Source organism: Marmota monax, unplaced genomic scaffold, assembly GCF_021218885.2.
Source record: "Marmota monax isolate L192 unplaced genomic scaffold, Marmota_monax_Labrador192_F-V1.1 WCK01_AAM20220418_F8-fsc00012, whole genome shotgun sequence".
NCBI classification, from domain to species: domain Eukaryota; kingdom Metazoa; phylum Chordata; class Mammalia; order Rodentia; family Sciuridae; genus Marmota; species Marmota monax.
In genome coordinates, this window is record NW_026695227.1 from 34,123,202 (window position 1) to 34,145,932 (window position 22,731).

The 22,731-nt window shown below is 37.2% G+C and overlaps 1 protein-coding gene across 3 annotated transcripts in view; it reads right to left on the bottom strand.

Annotated features, from left to right (window-relative positions):
• Positions 1–22,405, bottom strand: part of LOC124087275 (cyclic AMP-dependent transcription factor ATF-7) — a 103,360-nt gene extending 80,955 nt beyond the window's left edge. For 2 of the 3 annotated variants that reach the window (XM_046436093.2, XM_046436090.2), the window contains exon 1: positions 22,268–22,405. The gene's annotated coding sequence lies outside the window, so the exon portion shown is untranslated. Of the gene's footprint in view, positions 1–21,936; positions 22,068–22,267 lie in introns of those variants that run through there. The other variant, XM_046436092.2, reaches the window with a different exon arrangement.
• Between the last annotated feature and the right edge of the window lie 326 nt (positions 22,406–22,731).

Below are 22,731 nucleotides of genomic sequence, written 5' to 3' on the forward strand. Positions count from 1 at the left end.
CAAAGTGATTAAATAAATTTTGGAATGATTTCCATAGAACCACAAAATTCAAACTTAACTTGGCTTTTCACAATCACTCCACAATATATGGCTTCTGGGTTTTATTTAATGGCATCATTATTAGGAGATAGAGATAAGAAAATTGAGTCCTTCCATCCCCAGCCAAAAAGAAGGAAAAAAGAAAGAAACAAACAAATATGTCTTTTGAAAAGAAAAAAAAAGGGTGGGGGGGATAAAAAAACACTTTGGGGGAAAAAAAAGCATTAAAATCTAACAGAAGTAAGCATTTTCACTGGTCTTAAATATTCAACTGACATTCACTAACTAGGATTTCCTGCTTCCTTCCCAATTTGCTGGCCTTTGTTTTACCGTTTTCACCAAAGGGAGATAACAATGGGAGGAAGAAGGCTTTTTTTCTTAAATACCCACAGTGATTCTTAAATCATTCCCTTAATTTTTTGCCCTATGTAATTTCCATATTTCTTGTTTTAAAGAAAGTTTAAATACTTAACAATCAGAATGATCTGTCCATCCATTAAAAAATAAATAAATCCAACAAACATTTCTATTTTTAAAATTTCTCCTGCATCAATTTGTTAATATAAAGAATCTTGCTGGTTTATTTCTACCTGATACTGAAAACAAATTTTTAATTGTTAGGTCAAACTGATGTTCTTTCAAAAACAAAAAGCTACGCATTTCTGTAGGATAAACAGGAGACAAAAAATGAAATCTTCAATAATGACACTGACACTACTGCTTGACAAAGTAGATCATGTATCTGGGTATAGCACTCACAGTGTGTTGTCATCTCGATCTATTTCTTTAGGATGAAACACAAGCATTTTATAGAACTAAACAATAAATAACAGGACAGGGATACACATACATTAAGAGGTACTGCCAAGGGTAAGTGAAATGCTTTCAGCAAGGAGAAGAACTGGAAAACAAAGATGCACTGAAAGGCCATCCAAAAGATCAAGGTGTATAGAGGAAAGGCTGAGGTACTCAGTGAAGCCAGAAGGCAAAAATGATAAAATTTAGGATTTATTAAAAAGAGAAAGTTATCGGATTGCTGTTAAAAAAGTTAAAAAAACACACAATGTTTAGAGGATAACTTTTTAATAACTGAGATAATTTCCAAAAGCCTATGTCTAATAGTTTTGTCAGAGGTAGAGGTAGATCCTAATTCGTCAACATACAAATGAAAAAACAGATTCTCTTTTTTTGTATATATAGATCTATCTATCTCTTTTAGTTTTTGTTTTTAATAGAATTGAGGATAGAGTCTGTAACTAAGGGTTACAAAGTTAATTCTCTGAATCTGGTTACGATGTGATAATTTCTTTAGTAACAAATTGGTGTTAATAAGATGGCCCAATTCTTAAATATGGAATCCAAGCCCCATACAAATACAACCAAGGGCCTGTTCTAATGACAAAAGCAAACATCACTAGGTATAACGACAGGGCATATATACCATAAATACCAAAGATTCATAGAAATCTAAAAGGGAATTAGATTATCCTTTCTTCCTTCATTCAAAAAACACTACTATGGAACTATTAAGTGCCAAGTAAAATGAACCTAAAAATAAAAAAAACAAGAGGCTAAGGCAGGAGAATCACAAGTTTGAGGCCAGCCTTAGCAAGTCAGCAAGACCCTGTCTCAAAATAAAAAATAAAAAGGGCTGGTAATGGAGCTCAGTGGTAGAGCATCCCTGGATTCAATTCCCACCATCATCTTACACGTGAGTGTGGCGCGAGCGCGCGCGCACACGCGCACACACACACACACACAGACACAGACATAGAAAAGTTAATGCTTAATTAAACCTCTAACAAAACCTCAGCCAGAACTGTCAAGATACACATTCCAGGGGCTGAAGTTGAGGCTCAGTGGTACAGCACTTGCCTAGCACATGTGAAGCACTGGATTCAATCCTTAGCACCACATAAAAATAAATAAATAAAATAAAAGTATTAAAAAAAGACATATGTTCCGGCACAACAGCATGTCAATCACAAATACAGCAGAAGAGGCAACTTTTAGGAATACATATTTGGGCAATTTTTCTGAAAAGCAGTTTGACAATATTTGTAAACTGTCTTACCCAAATGTTTGATATCTTTGAACAAATCATTCTTCTCTTGGGATTCTATTCTAAGAATAAAACCAGAAACACAGACCCTTTTACGTATTAAAATGTTCATCATAGTCATATTTATAATCCAAAACGATAGGAATTGAATTTTTAAGAGAAATTGATAAATGTAAATTAAGGTATTGCCTCACAAGATACTATTTAAAATGTTAAGAAAACAATTTGAAAACTATTTAATGACATGAGAAAATGCTAATACATTAAATGAGAAAAGCAGAATAAAAGACTGCATACATCCATAATTCCAAATTTATAGGATAGAAAACAAATAATAAGTATGGAAAAAGATGAATTAACAACAAAATATTAAAAAGGGTTATCTCTGGATAACCATATTCTACATGATTTTTATATTCTTCTTGTACCTTTATTATTTCTTAAAAGCTCTACAACTATCAGATTGCTTTTTTTTTAAATTTGTTTTTGTAGTTATAGATGGACAGAATGCCTTTATTGTATTTGTTTATTTTTATATGGTGCTAAGGATCAAACCCAGTGCCTCACACTTGCTAGGCAAGCGCTCTGCCACTGAGCTACAGCCTCAGCCCTACGGACTACTTTTTTTTTTTTTTATAACTTTATTTTATCTATTTATTTATTTTTACATGGTGCTGAGGATCGAACACAGGGCCTTGCACATGCTAGGCGAGCGTTCTACCGCTGAGCCATAACCCCAGCCCCCCCCACGGATTGCTTTTAATAAATAAATTATAATGTCAGCTAAGAATGCCTATCAGCATGATTGGAAAAAAAAAATGTCTTTAAATTAAGTGTTGGAGGGGTGGGGACAGGGTGTATGTATTTGCCAGACAGGTCCAAAGCTCTAAAATTTAAATCATAACAAGTTGCTCATTCTCTACTACAAAGCAACAGAACCAACTGGCAAATTAAGTTCAAAACGGATGAACAGGGGCTGAGGTTGTGGCTCAATGGTAGAGCGCTCACCTAGCATGCATGAGGCACTGGGTTCAATCCTCTGCACCACATAGAAATAAAATAAAGGTACTGTGTCTACTTACAACTAAAAAATATATACATTAAATAAAAAATGGACTATCTGGGCTGAGGTTATAGCTCAGTGGTAGAGTGCTTGCCTAGTACACATGAGGCACTGAGTTCAATACTCAGCACCACAAAAAAATAAATAAAATAAAGGTATTGTATCCATCTACAACTAAAAATTAAAAAAAAAAAAAAGGACCATCAGCTGGGCACAGTGGTACACACCTGTAATACCAGCAGCTCGGGAGACTTAGGCAGAAGACTGTGCTTCAGCAACTTACTGAGGACCTAAGCAACTCAGCAAGACCTTGTCTCTAAATAAAATATAAGAAAGGGCTAGGGATATTGCTCAGTGGTTAAGCGGCCCTGGGTTCAATCCCTGGTACCAAAAAGGGAAAAAAGAAAGAATGAACCATCAAAAGTCTTTCTAAAATTATAAACTAAGTTTCATACAGAAAATAAATATGGTGAAAACTTCAGCTTACATCCATACACAGAACAAACCAAGCAGTTCAACACAGTCCTTTGTTACCCTTAAGGACCGATTTTCAGAATCCCATGAATGCTCCCTGACAACAAGTATTACTTGTAGTAATAAATAATGTCAATGATAAATAATTAGAAATTAACCCAGCCATTACCACAAAGGGAATTCAGATAGCTTAAACCAAGATTAGCAAGTACTAAATGCTATTTAGCTCAACTATAACCATGCTGAAAAATGTAGACAGGCACATATGGGCCTTGTTCCTTTATGATATTAAAAAGAAGCCAGATTTGGTAGTACTCACCTGTAATCCCAGTGACTCAAGAGGCTAAGACACAATGATTTCAAGTTCAAGGCCAGCCTCAGCGATTTAGCAAGGCCCTAAGAAACTTAGTAAGAATCTCTCAAAAGAAAAAAAAAAAAAAAAAAGGACTGGGGATATAGCTTACTGAGAAAGTGACCCTGGGTTAATTTTCAACTATCAAATAAATATTAAAAAGAAGAAGTAGTAGTAGCAGCAGCAGCAGCCACTGCCACCACCACCACCAGAAACTGGTGTGGTGGCGTATGCCTATAATTCCATCAACTTGGGAAGCTGAGGCAGAAAAATCACCAAGTTCAAGATCTGCCTCAGGAATTTAGTGAGACCCTGCCTCAAAATAAAAAACAAAAAAAGGCTTGGGATGTAGCTCAGTGGTAGAGCACCACTGGGTTCAATCCCCAATACCAGAAAAGTAAATGAATGAATCAATCAATGAGTGAAATAAAAACCATGCTATGTATGGTGATACATACCTATAATCCCATAGACTTGGGAGGCTTAGGCAGGAGAACTGCAAGTTCAAAATCTGCATCAGTGGGCTGGGGATATAGCTCAGTTGGTAGAGTACTTGCCTTGCATGCACAAGGTCCTAAATTCAATCCCCAGCACCACAAAAAGATCTGCCTCAGCAATTTAGCAAGACCCTGTCTCAAAATAAAAAACAAAAAGTCTGTAAAAGGTAGTACTCACCTGTAATCCTAGTTACTCAGGAGGCTAAGGAAGAACCTTAGCCTCCTGAGTAACTAAGATTACGGATCGCAAGTTCAAAGCCAGCCTCAGCAAACTTAGCAAGGCCCTAAGCAACTTAGTGAGACCCTGCCTCAAAATAAAAAAATAAAAAGGGCTGGGGATGTAGCTCAGTGACAGAGCACTCTAGGTTCAATTCCCAGTACCAAAAACTGATAGAATGAGCCAGGTGCAGTGGCACACACCTGTAATCTCAGCAGCTCAGGAGGTTGAGACAGGAGGATCTCGAGTTCAAAGCCAACCTCAGCAATAGTGAGGGCAAGGTGCTGAGCAACTCAGTGAAACCCTGTCTCTAAATGAAATACAATAGGACTGGGGATGTGGGCTGTGGCTCAGTGGTTGAGTGCTCCTGAGTTCAATCTTCAATACCAAAAATAAATAAATAAATAAATAAATAAATAAATAAATAAATAAATAAATAAATAAATAAAATACCAGGCAGGCATGGTGGTTCACACTTGTAATCTGTTACTCCAGAAGGTAAGGCCCTAAGCAATTTAATGAGACCATTCCCCCCAAATTAAAAGGGCTTAAGGTGTGGCTCAGAGGTTTTAACACCCCCATAATCAATCCCCAGTACCAGTAAATGAGTGAATGAATGAATAAATAATAAGGAAGGAAGCTGGGGTAGTGGCATATGCCTGTAATTCCAGCTACTTGGGAGGCTGAGAATCACAAGTTTGAGGCCAACCATGGCAATTTGGCAAGAGTCTGTCTCAAAATAAAAAATAAAAAGAGTTGGGGATGTTATTTCAGTGGTAGAGAGCCGCTGGGTTCAATCCCCAACACTGAGTGAGGGAATGATATACAAACAGTTCTTTTTACAAAAATATAACTTAGGATATCAATTTTCAGACTCTAAGAAAATTTTGCTGCTCCTGAGCAAAGACTACAAATGCTAAAATTCTTTGTCACGGTAGTTTCAACATTTTACTCTCCATAGGATACTCAGTGCTGTTCTGATTTGCATTAAATCTAGAAAACTGACTAAGGGAAAATATTTCAGTAAACATATGAACATGAGACTATAATACAGATTATGTGAACTCCAGAAAACAGAGTAAACTCAAGTTTTGCTAGGCAACAGATTTTTTTGGTGGGGGGGAGGGGGGGAAGTGGGTGTGGCACTGGGAATTGAACCCAGAGGTGCTCTACCACTGAGGTACATCCCAAGCCCTTTTCATTCTATTTTGAGGCAGGGTCTTGCTGGACTCAAGTTGCAATCCTCCTGCTTCAGTTTCCTGAATCCCTGGGATTACAGAAATATGCCAGAACATCTGCTGTAGTAGATTATTTAGGAACTGAAATTCTGATTAATTTTCCATTGTATTACTTGACATTACAATAATTTAGCTCTAATATCTCATTAAGTAAATCAACTGTCTCAAAAGGACAGTACTATAATCTTGAACTAATTAGCCTATTGTCTTATAACTAAGGTTTTGTTGTTGTTGTTTGTTTTGGTACTGGGGATTGAACCCAGGGCGTTTTACCATCCATTGAGCTACATTCTTCAGTCTTTTTTTTTTTTTTTTTGTGTGTGTGTGTGTGTGTATGTGTATTTTGAGTCAAGGTTTCACTAAATTGCTAAGGGTCTCTCACTAAATTGCTGAGACTAGCCTCAAACTTATGATCCTTCTGCCTCAGCCTCCTAAGACACTGGAATTATAGGCGTGTGCCACTGCATCTGGCTTCAATCAAAGTTTTGTAAAGCACTTTGCCAACAGACTAGAAAACTGAGGCACAGAGTTTAAAAAAAAAAAAAAAAACTGGCAAAAAAGGAATCAAGAGGTTGAGGTTGGTCTGAATCTTACTTATCCACATACTCCAAACAAGATACAAAAATGAACAAATAACCCAAATGACAAATTAAATAATAATGAGTTAAATGAATTAAACAGACACTTCTCAAAAAGAAGAAATACAAATGGCCAAGAAATACATGAAAAAATGTTCAACATCATTAGCTATTAGGGAAACACAAATTAGAACTACACTGAGGGGCTAGGGATGTGGCTCAAGCGGTAGTGTGCTCGCCTGGCATGCATGGGGCCAAGGTTCGATCCTCAGCACCACATACAAAGATGTTGTGTCCACTGAAAACTAAAGAATAAATTAAAAATTAAAAAAAAAAAAGAACTACACTGAGATTTTATCTCATAGAAGTCAGAATGGCAAACAATAATAAATGCAGGAGAGGATGGGACTGTAAATTAGTACAAATACTATGGAAATCCGTATGAAGATTCTTCAAAAGACTAGGTTCAATTGGTAGAGTGCTTGCCTCGCATGTTCAAAGGTCCTGGGTTCAATCCCCAGCACTGCCAAAAACAAACAAAAAAAAGACCCAGCTACAAACTCCTTGGTATTTATCCTAAAAAACTGAAGTCAGTATGCTCCAGTGATACCTGCTTACCCATGTGAATAGCAGCACAATTTACAATGGCCAAATTATGGAGCCAGCCTAGGTATCCACCAATGAATGAATGGATAAAGAAAATGTGGTATATACACAATGAGTTTTATTCAAAAATGACATTATGTGCTGGACACGGAAGCAAAAATCTGTAATCCCAGCAGCCCAGAGGGCTGAGACAGGAGGATCACAAGTTCAAAGCCAGCCTGAGCGATGGCGAGGTGCTAAGCAACTCAGTGAGACCCCGTCTATAAATAAAATACAAAATAGGGCTGGGGTTGTGGCTCAGTGGTTGAGTGCCCCTGAGTTCAATCCCTGGTACCCCCCCAATTCCCCCCCCCAAAAAAAACCAAAGACATTATGTCATTTGAGGAAAAATGGATAGAACTTTAGACCATTATGTTAAGTGAAATAAGCCAAACTCTGAAGGGCTGTATTTTTTTCCTCTCGTATGTGGAAGCTAGAGAGGAAAAAGGAAAAGAAAGGTAGGGAGGGTAGGGATCTTGTGAAAAATCAAAGGGAGCTCAACAGAGGAAAGGAACCAGGGAGTGGGAGGAGGGTAGGAAGGGGGAAGTTCTACAGAGTGATATTGGCCAAATCATATTGTTATATTATGTGCATGTACTAACATGTAACTTAAATACCATCATTATATACAACTAAAATGCACTAATAGAAAATGTGGAAATGGGAAAAGATGCAAAAATTAGCAAAATGAACACATCTTTTTATAACTCAGGAAAAGTTGCAGACAAATTGCACACTGTGTAACTATTTATAATTGAATCATGCATTTCCAACAATTTAGGGATACAACAGGTGTTCCTTATATACTTACAAATTAATATCCAGAAACGTGAATTTGAAGGACTATAAGTTCTTGGAGTATATTTTTGTCTAAAAAAATTAAGTATAATAATCCCTCCTTATCACAGGAGATACTAAGACTTGAGGTACATGCCTGAAACCACCGATGGTACCAAATTCTGTACGTAGTATGTTTTTTCCTATACGCCCTGCAGCATTGCCACATAGTACCAGAGTTAATCTGTCCTTCCATGTTTTATGCCCTAGTGCATCTGTTACATCAGTACTTTTGTGGTTTGGGGCCATCATTAAGTAAAATAAGGGTTACTTGAACACAAGCACTGCAATACTGTGACAGCCGATCTGATACTCGAGACGGCCGAGTGACTAAAAGGCAACGTACAACATGGATTCATGGACTGGCTAGACAAAGGGATGATTCACGTCCCAGGGTCCTGGAAGAGATAGAGTGGGATGGCACCAGATTTCATTACATTACTCACAGCAATGCACAATTTAAAACTTACAAATTATTTAGAATTTTCCATTTAACATGTTCAGATCTCTGTTTATACGAGTTAACTAAAACTGCAAAAAATAGAACTGCAGATGGGGCAATGGGGAAAATGTAATGCTCAGTTTTCATGTTAAGCATATTTTACTATGGTTATTTTTAAATTCATAATCTAGTTACAACATATACCAAGGGTTGGCCAAATCCAGCCTGCCATCTATTTTTGTGTAGCCTACAAGATAAGAATGGATTTCACACTTTAAATGGTTGAAAAAAAAAATCAAAGACTATTTTGTGACACATGAAAATTATATGAAATTAGTGTCCATAATTAAAGTTACATTAGAACACATTCATGCTTATTCATTTACATATCATCCATGGCTATTTGTGCTAGAATGGTAAAGCTGAGTAGGTACAAAGAAACCTCATGCCTGCAAGGTCTAACATATTTATTACTTTTGCTTTAATTTGCCAATTCTTCGTATGGATGATAGCTATCAAAATACATGGGTTAATTAGAATATCCTAATTACAAAGAATGTCAGAATTTATATGTTAATCTTTAATATGTTCATCTATAATGTGACTACTCAAGTATTAATTTTTATGTGGATTTTCAAATTTTAGAATTATATTTTCTTAAAATAAAGTCAAGGTAGTTCAATAATTCTCAAACTCTGCATATTTACCTAGGCACCTTGTAAAAATACAAACTCCTAGGCCTCCTGGATTTTCTTGGTACTAGGCCCAAAGAATCTACACTTTAAAAAATATTCTTTGTAATTCTGATACAAATGATCAGTGATTCACCCTTTATGAGGCACTAAGGTTGGAGAGGTCATAAATTCCACATGGAAAATAGCTGTATTTTTCAACTTTGGCATTATAAGACAACAGTTCTCAAAGTAGGCTCCATGGATCCTGACAGATTTCCCAAATTCTTTCAGAGGGTTTATGGGGGTTAAAATCACTTGTGGGCAAAAGATCTATTTAAAGAGCAAGACAGACCAATACATTTTATGTATTTATTTTTGGGTACTGAAGTTTGAATCCAGAGGCACTTAACCCCTGAGCCACATTCCCAGCCTTTTTTATTTTGAGACAGGGTCTCACTAAATTGCCAAGGCTGGCCTTGAACTTGCAAATTCTGCCTCAGCCTCTGAAGGAGTCTCTGGGATTACAGGCTTTCACCACCGCTCCTGGCAGGCCAATGCATTTTAATGTAATAGTATCAAAAGTTCAGATATGTGGTTTCAGATTCTACACTTTTAAAAACTATCACTTTTCAGATTTGGGACTGAAGAAGATTATCTATATTTACCTGACAGTAATATTTCTCTTTTCTATAACATATCTGTATGACCCTCGTCATATTTCCTTAAATACTTAAACATCCTAATAGACTGAATGCCGAAGCAGAGATGAGAAACTGGCTGTCTCATGTTAAGTCAGACGTTACAGAGATTTGAAGTTCTTCCCTCTATTTTGAAACTACAGATAAAGTTATTTATGTTAACATGGATTAGATTTGCTATTACTTTAAAATAAATCACTATTTTTAAACTTCCTTTTAAATTTCTAATATGCTAAATATGAACAGATATAAACAAAAATCTCTTTGGAGTCCTCAATAATTTTTAAGAGTTTAAAGGAGTACTGAAACCAAAAAGTTGGAGAAACAGAAGAACAGACTTGGATGGCTGAGGCAGGAGGATCTCAAGTTGAAGATTATCCTCAACAAATTAGTAAAGCCCTAAACAACTTACAGAGACCCTGTCTCAAAACAAACAAAAAAAAATTAAAAGGACTGAGGATGTAGCTCAGTGGTAAAGTACCCCTGTGTTCAATCCTCAGTAATAACAACTACTGAAAAGAAAGAAAGAAATACAAGAACAGTTAAGTATGGTGGTGCATGCCTGTAATCCTAGTGACCTGGAAAATGGAGGCAGGGAGGTCGGCAAGTTTGAGGCTAGCCTTGGCAACTTAGTGATCCCCTGTCACACACAAAATAAAAAATTAAAAGGACATATCTTATATACAGAGATATGATAAATGATGGTATAAAGGTGTAGTAAGAATTGTATGCAAAAAAAATAAGAGAGCTCATGTGTAATGGCATAATTTGGTGTAAATATACTTTACTATATATATACTATATATATATACTATAAATATACTATATATAGAGAGTTATAAAAAACTGTGCTGTGAATGGATAATTATGAATGTAATGTACTCCATATTGTCATCTATGTAAGAAATAAATTTAAAAAAAGAAAAAAATAAATAAAGAAAAAAATAAAATTAAAAGAGCTGGGGGTGAAGCTCCACGGTAGAGCACCGCTTGTTTCAATTTCCAGTACCAAAACAAACAAAAAAATAACAAGAGCAATGGAGTACCTAGATAAATCAATTAAACAGAAGTTTGAAGTTAATTTCTGGATTTCAAGATCAGACATACAGGCATGGGTTTCAAAGAAAGAAGCCAGCTAAACAGACCAAATAGTTTCAAGCAAATGACTGAAAACAGATGTGGGTGAGAATTACGCTGAATCACAAGTTAGGCAACACTTGGCCAAAGCTTAGAACCTATCTTGAAGCAGTTTTACATAAGCAACTACCTGACTAGAAACTAGAAGTTTTCTGCTTGTTTTGTTTTGTTTAAGGTTCTTTAGGACTTTGGAAGATTCAAAGAGTTATTTTGAGCTAACCCCAGAAAGGTTAATAGAGCAAAAACAAAGAAGTTACAAATTGGTAAAATGACAGCAGGAAGCAAAGTTAGAAATAACTAGAGAACATTATAACTAACAATGTTTGACCTCAATGTGCATTTTGGTTTTGAGTGACTGATTGATTGATTGCAGTACTGGAAATTAAACTTTTAATTGTTTGCAGTGCTGAACCCAGGGACTGGAGCATACTAAGCAAATACTTTAACAGAGCTATATACTTCACCAGCCCCTTCAACGTGTATTTTAGAGTAGAAAACTTTCTGGAAACTGGTAGGATATCTATCAAAAATCAAATAAAACTTGTTTTTTTTTTTCTCTCTGCTAACAAGATAAAGTGTTATCAGATAAAGTGTTATCCCTAACTTGTTCTGACTTCATCTGTTCCCTTAATACCTTCCTCCTTCCATGGTATTCAAAGATAAAATGAATAACTGCCCAGAATGAAAACTGTACATGTTATTCAGATATTCCCATGTGTAGCAGAATGTATGGATGGATTTTTTAAAATTAAAATTCTAAAAATATTCAGTGAGAAATGACAAGTAAAAAAAAAAGTGTTATCCCTAAAACAATAAACCAATAGCAATCAACACAAAACACTGATCTTTAAGTATCAGTTTTAAGTCCTCATGACTTAGGGTACAAACAACAAACTGGACAGACTTTAATATTAAAACCTCAGTATGAATTTGGTTCTGGATAGGAAAAAGTGACAATATTTCACAATAATAATTACAGGGAAGCCTAGAATTTGTCAAGAAAATTTTCTATTTTCAAAGTCTGTTATGATATTTGTAACAAAGTGATTTGAGGGTATTCCAACACTCATTGACTGATGCTCTCAAACCCAAGTGTAAAAATATCAAACTACTGCTTAAGGATAACTTTAAAAAATACATTTAAAAATGGTGCTATATGGGGCTGGGGTTGTGGCTCAGTGGTAGAGTACTTGTCTAGCATGTGTGAGGCACTGGGTTTGATTCTCAGAACCACATATAAATAAAGGTTCATCAACAACTAATAAAATATTTTTTAAAAATGGTGCTACAGGGGTATGTTGATACTAACAATATAATATTAAAATAAAACTTACATAGTTTTATTTAAGTTTGATAAAGCTTAAATAAGTATTACTGGCAAGAAACTTGGCTGAAATAAATCATTTATAGTAATCATGTTATATTGAATAAATCATCTTAATTTTATAATATTATTTATTATTTATAATATTATTTATTAAGCACACTCTTCTTTCAAAAAGAGTGGTTATGCTACTTGGGCATAGTGGCATATGCCAGTAATCCTACCTACTCTGGAGGCTGAGCAGGGAGGATTGCAAATTCAAGGCCAGTCTCAGCAATTTAGCAAGACCCTATTACAAAATAAAAAGGGCTGGGGATGTAGCTCAGTAGTAGAACACTCCTGAGTTCAACCCCCAGTACTGAGGGTTGGGGGTAAGAACAAGGTAGTGGGGAATGGCTGAGCTTTTGGGGTGAATGGAGGCTGGAGAATGAACCCAGGGCCCTGAACATGCTAAGTATGTATTCTAATGAGATACAACCCCAAGCAGTACTATTTTGTTGTTATTGTTTTTTTTTTTAATCTGAAAAGAAAAAATTTTTTTTCTATTGCAATGTAAGCTTTAAATTCCAAATAAAATTTGACCAGGCTAGCATATAACCCTTCCCTGCTTACATCAGAAAGCACTTTACCTGGCCAGCTGCGGTAGTGCATGCCTGTAATCCCAGCAGCAGCAGCTTGGAAGCTGAGGCAGAAAGATCTCAAGTTCAAAGCCAACCTCAGCAATTTATAGAGACCCTGTCTCAAAATAGAAAAAAAAAAAAAAAAAAAGGCAGGGGGGCTAGGAATGTGACTCAGTGTTAAGCACTGCTGAGTTTAAAAAAAAAAAAACCACAGGTATGGTGGCGCATGCCTGTAATCCCAGTGACACCAGAAGCTGAGACAGGAAGATCACAAATTTGAGGCCAGCATCAGCAATTCAGTGAGGCAATCAACAACTTAGCAAGGTCCTGTCTCAAAATAAAAAATGAAACAGAAAAAAGGGTTGAGGGGCTAGGGTTGTGGCTCAGTGGTAGAGCATCTGCCTCATGTGTGAGGCACTGGGTTCAATTCTCAGCACTGCATATAAATAAATGAATAAAATAAAGGTCCATCAACAACTAAAAAAATATATTTTAAAAAAAAGTGGGGGGGCCTGCAGGAGAAAAGAAAAGGAAGAAAAGAAAGAAAACAGGGTTTTGTGAAAAAGTGGGGCTATGAAAGAACCACACTGTAACCACAGACACCAAAACCACAAGTTCACAAAGTAACTTTGTAAGCTAAATCTTGGCTCCCATTAGGCTTTCATAAACTGATATTAAGGAGGAATTCAGTAATGAATAGAAAAGAGAAACTTTTTGTGAAGTCTGGTTTCAAATATATGAGAACAATTAGGATTAAAAATTACCAAAAGATGAGAAAAAGCTAGCAAAAGTTGTAATTTTATAGTGAGTTTATATCTAAAATACTTAAGACCTTAATAAAGACTACTATACTAACTTGCCTTTGGTTTAGTTAGGAATCTTTCCTAAATGTCAGCCCTACAAAGTTTTAAGAACCAAATAACAAGTTTATCTTTTCATACAAATGTTCCTGAGCTGTAACACTCATCCTTTCTCACCAAGGAAGATACATAGCAAATGCTCATTTTTAAAACCGAAATGAATTTTACTTCATTGCATACAGGCAATCACAACGTTATTCAGAAGACAAAAAAAGAAAAAAGAAAGAAAAGAAAAAACTAAACAAAAGAACAACTAGAGAAGGAAAGGAAACAAAGTACTATGATTCAACAGAAAAATGAAAAAACCAACATTCTTTCAAAACAAGTGTCCACCAGGGAAATGCTGAAGAGAAAATGTCATGATAAAATATTTTTAAGACATGAAATGACCCCAATGCAAAATATTTGTTGTTGATTTTTGTTTTTAGTTCAAAGGAGTTATTATTTCTTACTGTTTATGTTCCTTACTTTTTGTTTATCCATTCCCACTGGGTCAGTAGAACCATTTCATTTCATTTTCTTTACAGTCTATTTTTCTTCCTGATTCTTCAATTTTAAGTTCCTTGATCTCAGTTCCTACTTATGAATGTTTAGATTAGAAAGGACCTTGAGGGGTTATTAAGTTTATTCACCTGCTTTCCAGAATTTGTAACTAAAAATATCAGAAAAATGAGAAGGTATACATCTGCACAAACATTTCCATTCACAATTTTCAATTTTAAAAAATGAAAGTAAAAATTAAAACCCCAAAAGAGGAAGGTGCTTTAAAAATGTATTTATCAGCTAAAATTGCTCAAACATAACTTCAACTGTCAGGGTCTAAAATTAACATGCAGGAAGGTTGTTTGCTGCCCATTAAAAGTTTTTCATCCCTAGAGATGTATTCTGATGCTCCATCTGATTTGTACCACCATTGTTCTAGCACATAGCCTGACAAACTTAGTCCACCATATTAATAAACTACAATTATAAATGTCAATGGTGTACATGCATATGTGTGTGTGTGTGTGTGCACACACACTTACAGTTGGTATAGGTTTTTATTCCAAACAATATTATGGGGGAAGCTACAATAAAAACTGTTCCAAGGGCAATACTTTAATTCTCTGATATCTCAGTATGTTCAGAGAATGAAGCTTCTTCCAAAAAAAAAAAAAAAAAAATTTACAAAACAGAATGTCATCTAATGACCAAAAAAAGCAACTATAAATAAATATTGTTAATTATTTCATAATTATTTAAAAAAGAAGAAAAGCAAGTAGTACTACCTCAGAACCTAAAGTCCTGAAAATGGAGAACAAAAATCATAACTTTTTAAAATTATGAGTGGTAAAGAACAGAAATTATAGATTGTAAAACAGATGTTATTTCCCAGGAAGACTCTAAAGGGAATTAAACAAATTGTTTTTTGAATAATTGGTAAGTTATGCAGTTTCTATGAACACTAGTATAAGATAGCCAAACAACAACTAATATTAACTTCATTTTCTTTTCATTTCTTTTTCTTTTTTGACAAGACCAGCCTAGGAGATGAGGGATATTATAGACAGAATATATTTTGGATTTCAACAGAATACTTCTTTAATTCTTTTTTTGGGTGATGGTGGTGGTGGTACTGGAGATTGAACCCAGAGGCACTTTGTCACTGAACTACATCCCCAGCCCTTCTTATTTTTTATTTTGAAACAGAGGTCTTGCTAAGTTGCTTAGGGCCTTGCTAAACTGCTGAGACTGACTTAGACTGCAATCCTCCTGTCTCAGCCTCCTGAGTTGCTAGAATTACAGGTGTGTGCCACCACGCCTGAATCAATAGGACACTTCTTGATACATCATAGAAAATAAAGATTAGATAATATAAAACAGCAAGTGGGATTCATAACTTATTTCACCTAGAAGGTTACTAATGTTAACAGAATGATAGTCTACTGATGTACAGTATTTCTCTATCCTTATACATTTTTACCAGTGACCTACAATGGCATCCTTTTATCAAGTTTGCCAATAAGACAAATATATGAGGAATGCTCAAGAGGTGAAAATACGCTATTGAAGCTAAAATAAGCAGCCCAAGTCAATAGGATGATAATAACACGGATAAATTTTCCATTACATTTTTTTTTAAAAACCAACCAAACTAATGTGACCATAGGCTTTATGAACAGAGGTACAGAGTGAAGTAAAAAGAAGCCATGCTCCCCACACCCTTCTCCCGTATTTTGTATTGATCAGATTTTATCTGATTCAGATCTAGATAATCCTAAAAACTCAGGCAACTAAATTGGTAAAGAGCCTAAATCTGTTAAAAATGTCAGTTAAGAAGAAACTGAAAGAACTTGGGATATTTACTCAGAAAAATATGCCTCAATGGGCATACTTTCATCAAATATTTGTCTACTGCATTGACAAGGAATTAGTTTTACTTATTGTGGCGTCAGATGACAGAACTAAAGAGCTTCATCACAATGTAGAGAATGTTCTAAAAGCAGAACTCCAATAATGGAGAGGGTTATCTGTGAAATGCCAATCTCCTCCTTATAACATGTGTTTTTACATATCATGATATACTTGATCCCAAAAGAGGCCTAGTGGGGAAGACAACTTGTTTTTGTTTGTTTGTTTTGGTACTAGGGATTGAAACCAGAGGCACTTTGCCCTAGCTTTACACACACACACACACACACACACACGTATATATTTATATACATATATATATATGTTTTGTGTATATATATATATATGTGTGTGTGTGTGTATATATATATATATATATATATATATATATATATATATATATATTAGTTGTAGATGGACACAATACCTTTGTTTATTTATGTTTATGTGGTGCTGAGGATCCAACATAGTGCCTCACACATGCCAGGCAAGCTCTCTACCACTGAGCTACAATCCCAGCCCACTGACTTTTTTTTTTAATTTATTTTTTTGGTACCAGGGATTGAACTCAAGGCACTCAACGATGAACCCACATCCCCGGCTCTATTTTAGAGACAGAGTCTCACTGAGTTGCTTTAGTACCTCGCTTTTGCTGAGGCTGGCTTTGAACTCATGATCCTCCTGACTCAGCCTCCGGAGCCACTGGGATTACAGGCGTGTCCCCCCCACTCCCCACGTGTTTGTTTGTTTTTTCCTTGCTAAATTGCTGAGGCCACCTTGAACTTGTGATTCATCTGCCTCAGTCTCCCAAATTGCTGGGATTAAAGGCATGGGCCGCTGTATCTGGTGGAATACAACATTTAAAAAGTGTTTTCTTTGACATGTTTTTAAAGTAATAGGCTTTTTAATGAACTCCAAAACCAAAGAATCATTTTCAAAGACGTCAACAACAAAAGAAATGAACATGTTTTTTGTATTAATGAATGCTGCATTTGTTTTTCTCAAACAACTGCTGTACATTAACATGAGTACCTTTACCAACGGATAGGTGGCAATTACTTGCCAGTCTGTTAACTAGTCCCAAGAAAAGAGCTGTCTTTATTGTACATTTACAGGGCAGTGCTATTTGCTCCAACTAAAACTTCTTTGCAAGGAGAAGGCTCCTCCTTATCAGAAATGGATACATGAGAAAGCTGTAATAACACTATACCCTCTTACTACAATTTAGGAAAAACTCAGTCTTAACATGTACAAAACAGTATCTTTTTATTTTTTTAAAAGAGAGAGAGAGAGAATTTTTTAATATTTATTTTTTTTTTTTTTTTTTTTTTTTTTAGTTTTTCAGCGGACACAACATCTTTCTTTGTATGCGGGTCCTGAGGATCGAACCCGGGCCGCACATGCCAGGCGAGCGCGCCACCACTTGAGCCACATCCCCAGCCCCAACAGTATCTTTTTTTTTTATTATTTAATATTTTTAGATGTTGATGGACCTTTATTTTATTCATTTATTTATATGCGGTGCTGAGGGAATCCAGAGCCTCACACATGATAGGCACGTGCTCTACCACTGAGCCACAACCCCAGCTCCCAAAACAGTATCTTTTAGAACTTTGGAGCAGCTGTGTTCAGAGTGAGCAAGGACTTTACTTGAGGCAAAGTAGTAGCTTAAGAGTTGGTTAAGGGGCTGGGATGTGGCTCAAGCGGTAGCGCGTTCGCCTGGCATGCGTGCGGCCCGGGTTCGATCCTCAGCACCACATACAAACAAAGATGTTGTGTCTGCCAAATACTAAAAAATAAATATTGAAAAAATTCTCTCTCTCTAAAAAAAAAAAAAAAAAAAGAGTTGGTTAAAAAAACAATTTTCATTTTGGGTTAGAAGTAAGGAGAGGAAAGAGAACAAGATAGAGTAATTGAAGCATAGTAAATAATAGTGTTTAAAAATTACAATACAGGGGGCTGGGGTTGTGGCTCAGTGGTAGAGTACTTGCCTGGCATGTATGAGGCACTGGGCTCGATCCTCAGCACCACATAAAAATAATAAATAAAATAAAGTTATTTGTTAGAGTCTGTAAACAAGTCAAAATAACACCTGGCATTTTGCCAGGGGAATGTTAGCGTTCGTAAACAAGTCTGGATGGTGCCTGGTAAAATGCCAGAGGGAGTGGTTTGAGAAGTAACAAAAGTGAGCCATTAAGTGTGGAGATTCCTTATTGGTTGACTGATGTATCTAGTTTATGCTAATTAGATAAGTTGTGTGGAATGTATAAATACTGCTCCTGTCCTGCAATAAATGGCTCCTACTCCTGCTGTATCAATCTACACAAATTGTTTGTCACCCCCCGGTTATTTTGCTGCAGCTGGACTGCGGCAGTTATTTTAAAAATTACAACACTGGCTGATCATGATGGTACAAGCCTATAATCCCAGCAGCTTGAGGTAAGGATTGCAAGTTCAAGGCCAGCCTCAGCAATTTAGAAAGGCCCTAAAGAACTTCGTGAGACCCTATCTCAAAATTTCAAAATAAAAAATAAAAATGGTTGGGGACTTAACTCAGTGGTAAAGTGCCCCTGGGTTCAGTTCCCAGTATATGTGTGTGTGTGTGTATATATAAAATCACAACACCAACTTTGATCCGTAAATTGCACTCTTGTTTTCTGTGAGGTGGTAACATTAGTGAGGAGAAAAGAAAAAAAGAAAAATTTACATTGGAAGACCAAAACAAGGTACTTTTGCTCTCTCATTAGGTATTTTTTTGTGTTAAAGTCAGGCAAAATGTGAAAAATGTTCTGAATATCCAATAGCAATGCTCTTAATGTGAAATACTAAAACCCAACTCAATAATTAACAACAATAGATCAGTAATTAATAAGTCTCAATGTGCTGTAGGGGCAACTTTTTGACCCAGAAGAAAATTTTCAACTGGTTGCTGAAAACCAAAGGTTAATACAAAACTGCATACATTGATCCAGGGGTGGTGGCACATGCCTGCAATCCCAGAGATTGGGGACACTGAGGCTAATGGATCACAAGTTCAACACAAATCTCAACAATTTTGTGAGACCGTCAGCAACTTAAAGAGACCCAGTCTTGAAATAAAAAGAAAAAAGGACAGGGTATGTGGCTCAATGGTAAGTGCTCTTGGGTTTAACCCCCTGTACCAAACAAACAAACAAAATTACATACTCTGGTTTATCTTCACACATTAGCTTTACTGATATTTCAGACATTAATGCATTCTCAAAAGAAAAAAAAAAACAAAAAAACAACGCAGGTGCAGGGGTGCATGCCTATAATTCCAGCTACCTGGGAGGCTGAGGCAGGAGGATCGTAGTTCAAAGCCAGCCTCAGACCCTTAGCAAGGCCTCCAACAAGACCCTGTTTCAAAATAAAACATAAAAAAGGCTGGGATTGTGGCTCAGTGGTAGAGCACTTGCCTAGCATGTGTGAGGCACTGGGTTTGATTCTCAGCATCACAGATAAATTAATTAATTAATTAATTAATTAATATAAAGGCCCATTGGCAACTAAAAAAATAATTTAAAAAAAGGGGACCTGGGGATGTGGTTAAACATACCTGGGTTCAACCCCCTGGTACCTGACCCCCCCCAAAAAAAAAGTAAGAAAACAGAAATGTAAGAGCTGGGTGCAGTGGCACACACCTATAATTCCAGCAGCTCGGGAGGTTGAGACAGGAGGATCCAGAGTTCAAAGCCAGTCTTAGCAACAGTGAAGTACTAAGCAACTCATTGAGACCCTGTCTCTAAATAAAACAGAAAATAGGGCTGGGGGGCTGGGATTGTGGCTCAGCGATAGAGCGCTCGCCTAGCACAGGTGGGACCCGGGTTCGATCCTCAGCACCACATAAAAATAAAGGCATTGTGTTGTGTCCATCTACACCTAAAAAATAAATGTTAAAAAAAAAAAGAAAGAAAATAGGGCTGGGATGTGGCTCAGTGATTGAGTGCCCCTGAGTTCAATCATCGGTACCCACCCCCAAACAAAAGAAAGAAAGAAAAGGAATGTAAAAGAAACAGGCAATGTCAAAGAAAATATTAATTGGCTGTATTCATCCAACTCATTATTAAATGCTACGTAACTATTAAACAAAGGGCAAAGGCCTGTCCCGTTTCTGTATAGAATTAAGAACAAACAGGTAATACTACTTACATAGCTGCCAAATTTTTCTTTAGCTTCTTTTCTTACAGACATTATATTTCGCAATACTTTCCACTTTCCTTACATCTTCCATGTTTATATACAAATTGTTTGATTTTCTCAACTCTTGCTCTAAGATATTATGACAACTCTTTAGTTTCTGAGTTCAGATATGAAGGAAAAATTTTCACTTTCCTGAAATATTTCTATTTTATTTATGCCATTTAAAAAATATAGGGCTGGGGATGTAGCTTAGTGATAGAGTGCTTGCCTAGTGTGCACAACAAGGCCGTGGGTTCGATCCTCAGCACTACAAAAAAAATTAAAAATAAAATAAATATAAGCTAATTAAAACTAACCATTTAATAACTTCAAGAATGGGGCAGGGCATGTGGGCTCCCAGCAGGTCAGGAGGCTGAGGCAGGAGAACAGCAAGTTGGAGACCAGCCTCAGCAACTTAGCGAGGACATATGCAACTTAGTGAGGACATATGCAACTTAGTGAGACCCTGTCTCAAAATAAAAAATAAAAAGGGCTGGGGATGTGGCTCAGTGGTAAAGTACCGCTGGGTTCAATCCCCAGTACAAAAAAAAAAAAAGAATGAGTGGAGAAGCCACATTTAACAAAACAAAATTCAATTTAATATATCTGTGCTTAGACATCTGTGCTTAGAGATTGATGTTTCTATACAAATTATACTATTGTCAAATTTTAAAAATAGAAATCAAGTGAGCGTGCTGAGGAAAATCTGCACACAAACCTATCCTTAATACAACAGGACCTTCAGATATACTCAATTACCCCGTTAAGTAGAAAACAAACTTTTAAAGTTAGGCAAGTTGCAACGCGGAATCTGGGTAGGAGGTGCCCAGGGTAGTAAACACGGGAGTGAAGAGAACATAACAATTCAAAGCTACATACAAGTCCCTAAGGGGCTACTTAAGCCCCAAGCTCACATCTCTACTTTGGAAGTGATGAAGTTTGAGAAGGCCAATAGAGAGAGAAAGAAAATCTGAGTAAAGATGAGTATTCTATTTTCTTCTTCCCGACCCTTTCTCAGCATTCTTGCAGGCTGGTCACCAGTCTGGGTGCCATATCCACTAGAAGGCCTAAGTCAGCATCCCAGCCTCCTTCGCATACCTAGGCTGAAGACCTGTATATCAGCCGTCTTCTTTGCAAACATCTCCCTTATCCCTTTTCAACTCCCATACCATTCCCAAAGCAGCCTTCTGGAGACTCAACAGATCTCTACTGTCTTCCTAAACTCAATCACTTACATTTTCTCCCAATCCATATTTTCTCTCTGATATTTTTATTAATTCAGTAGAAATGCCATGACCCGCATTTCCAATTATCTACCCCTATTTTCCCAGTAAAATCCAATGCATGTTTTCACCTGATCAAAGGCCTTGTTCTCATCTACTTAATTCTACCTCTTGCCGGTTACCCCTGCCTTTTCCAATGCCAAGTCCCTAACCCCACTCTTTGGGAAGTCCTAGGTCTTCAATATAGTTGGCAGTTCTCTTTCTCTCACTTAACTATCCTTCCTTTAGGCTGTACTACACTACACTACCCTTAAGATTCAACTCCCCTCTCCTTGCCACGCCCTGTGCCCCCCGGGGTTACTTACCCCAAGTTCTCCCCACACTTCGGGCCTCTGGCCCCGCCTTCCCCCAAAAAGAAGGAGGCGGGAGGAGGGAGAGAAGCGGGGCGGCACTCCGTAAGGCAAAAGCGACCTCCCATTAGCGCTCACCGACGCCAATCGTGGCTTCCTTCTCTCTTATTGGCCTTCTTTAGTCTAAGCCCCACCCTCTTCCTCAGACAGGGCCCGGCCACCGCCTCAGCGCCCCCGTCCAGCACAGACTGGGAGGGGAGACCCCGGCCCGGGACGCTGTGGCTGGCCACAGTTGAAGGGGAGACTGCTCTCAGACCATGGACTAGCTAATATTAACAGGACTCACCCGCTGGTAGCTCCGTCGCCTCCCGCCCGCCCGCGCTCGGTCCCACAATCTGTTTCCAGCTCCTCCTTTTCCCCCCTCAGCGGAGCAGATACTTTCCTCCCGTCCGGCCAGGCGAGTTTACCTCTCGCGAGAAGTCGGGGTGGGGGGGGAGGGCGAGATTCGTGAGGGCTGAGTTGGAAAAGAGCTGAGGGGAGGGGCTTACTATGGGGAGGCCTTGGGTGGAAGGCTGAGCCAGACTGTATACACAGGTCACACGTGTTCGGCTGTAGAAGCCGGAGGGAAGAAAGGAAAAAGGAGGAAATAGTATCTTTACGGTATCTGTAGTGATGTAGATCCAAAAGATGAAGCAAACATTCTAAGGAATGAGATGATCTCACGGAGCACACTTTAAAACTAGATTACTGGCTGGGGCAGTAGCTCAGTGGCAGAGTGCTTGCCTAGCACGTGTGAGGCCCCGGGTTCGA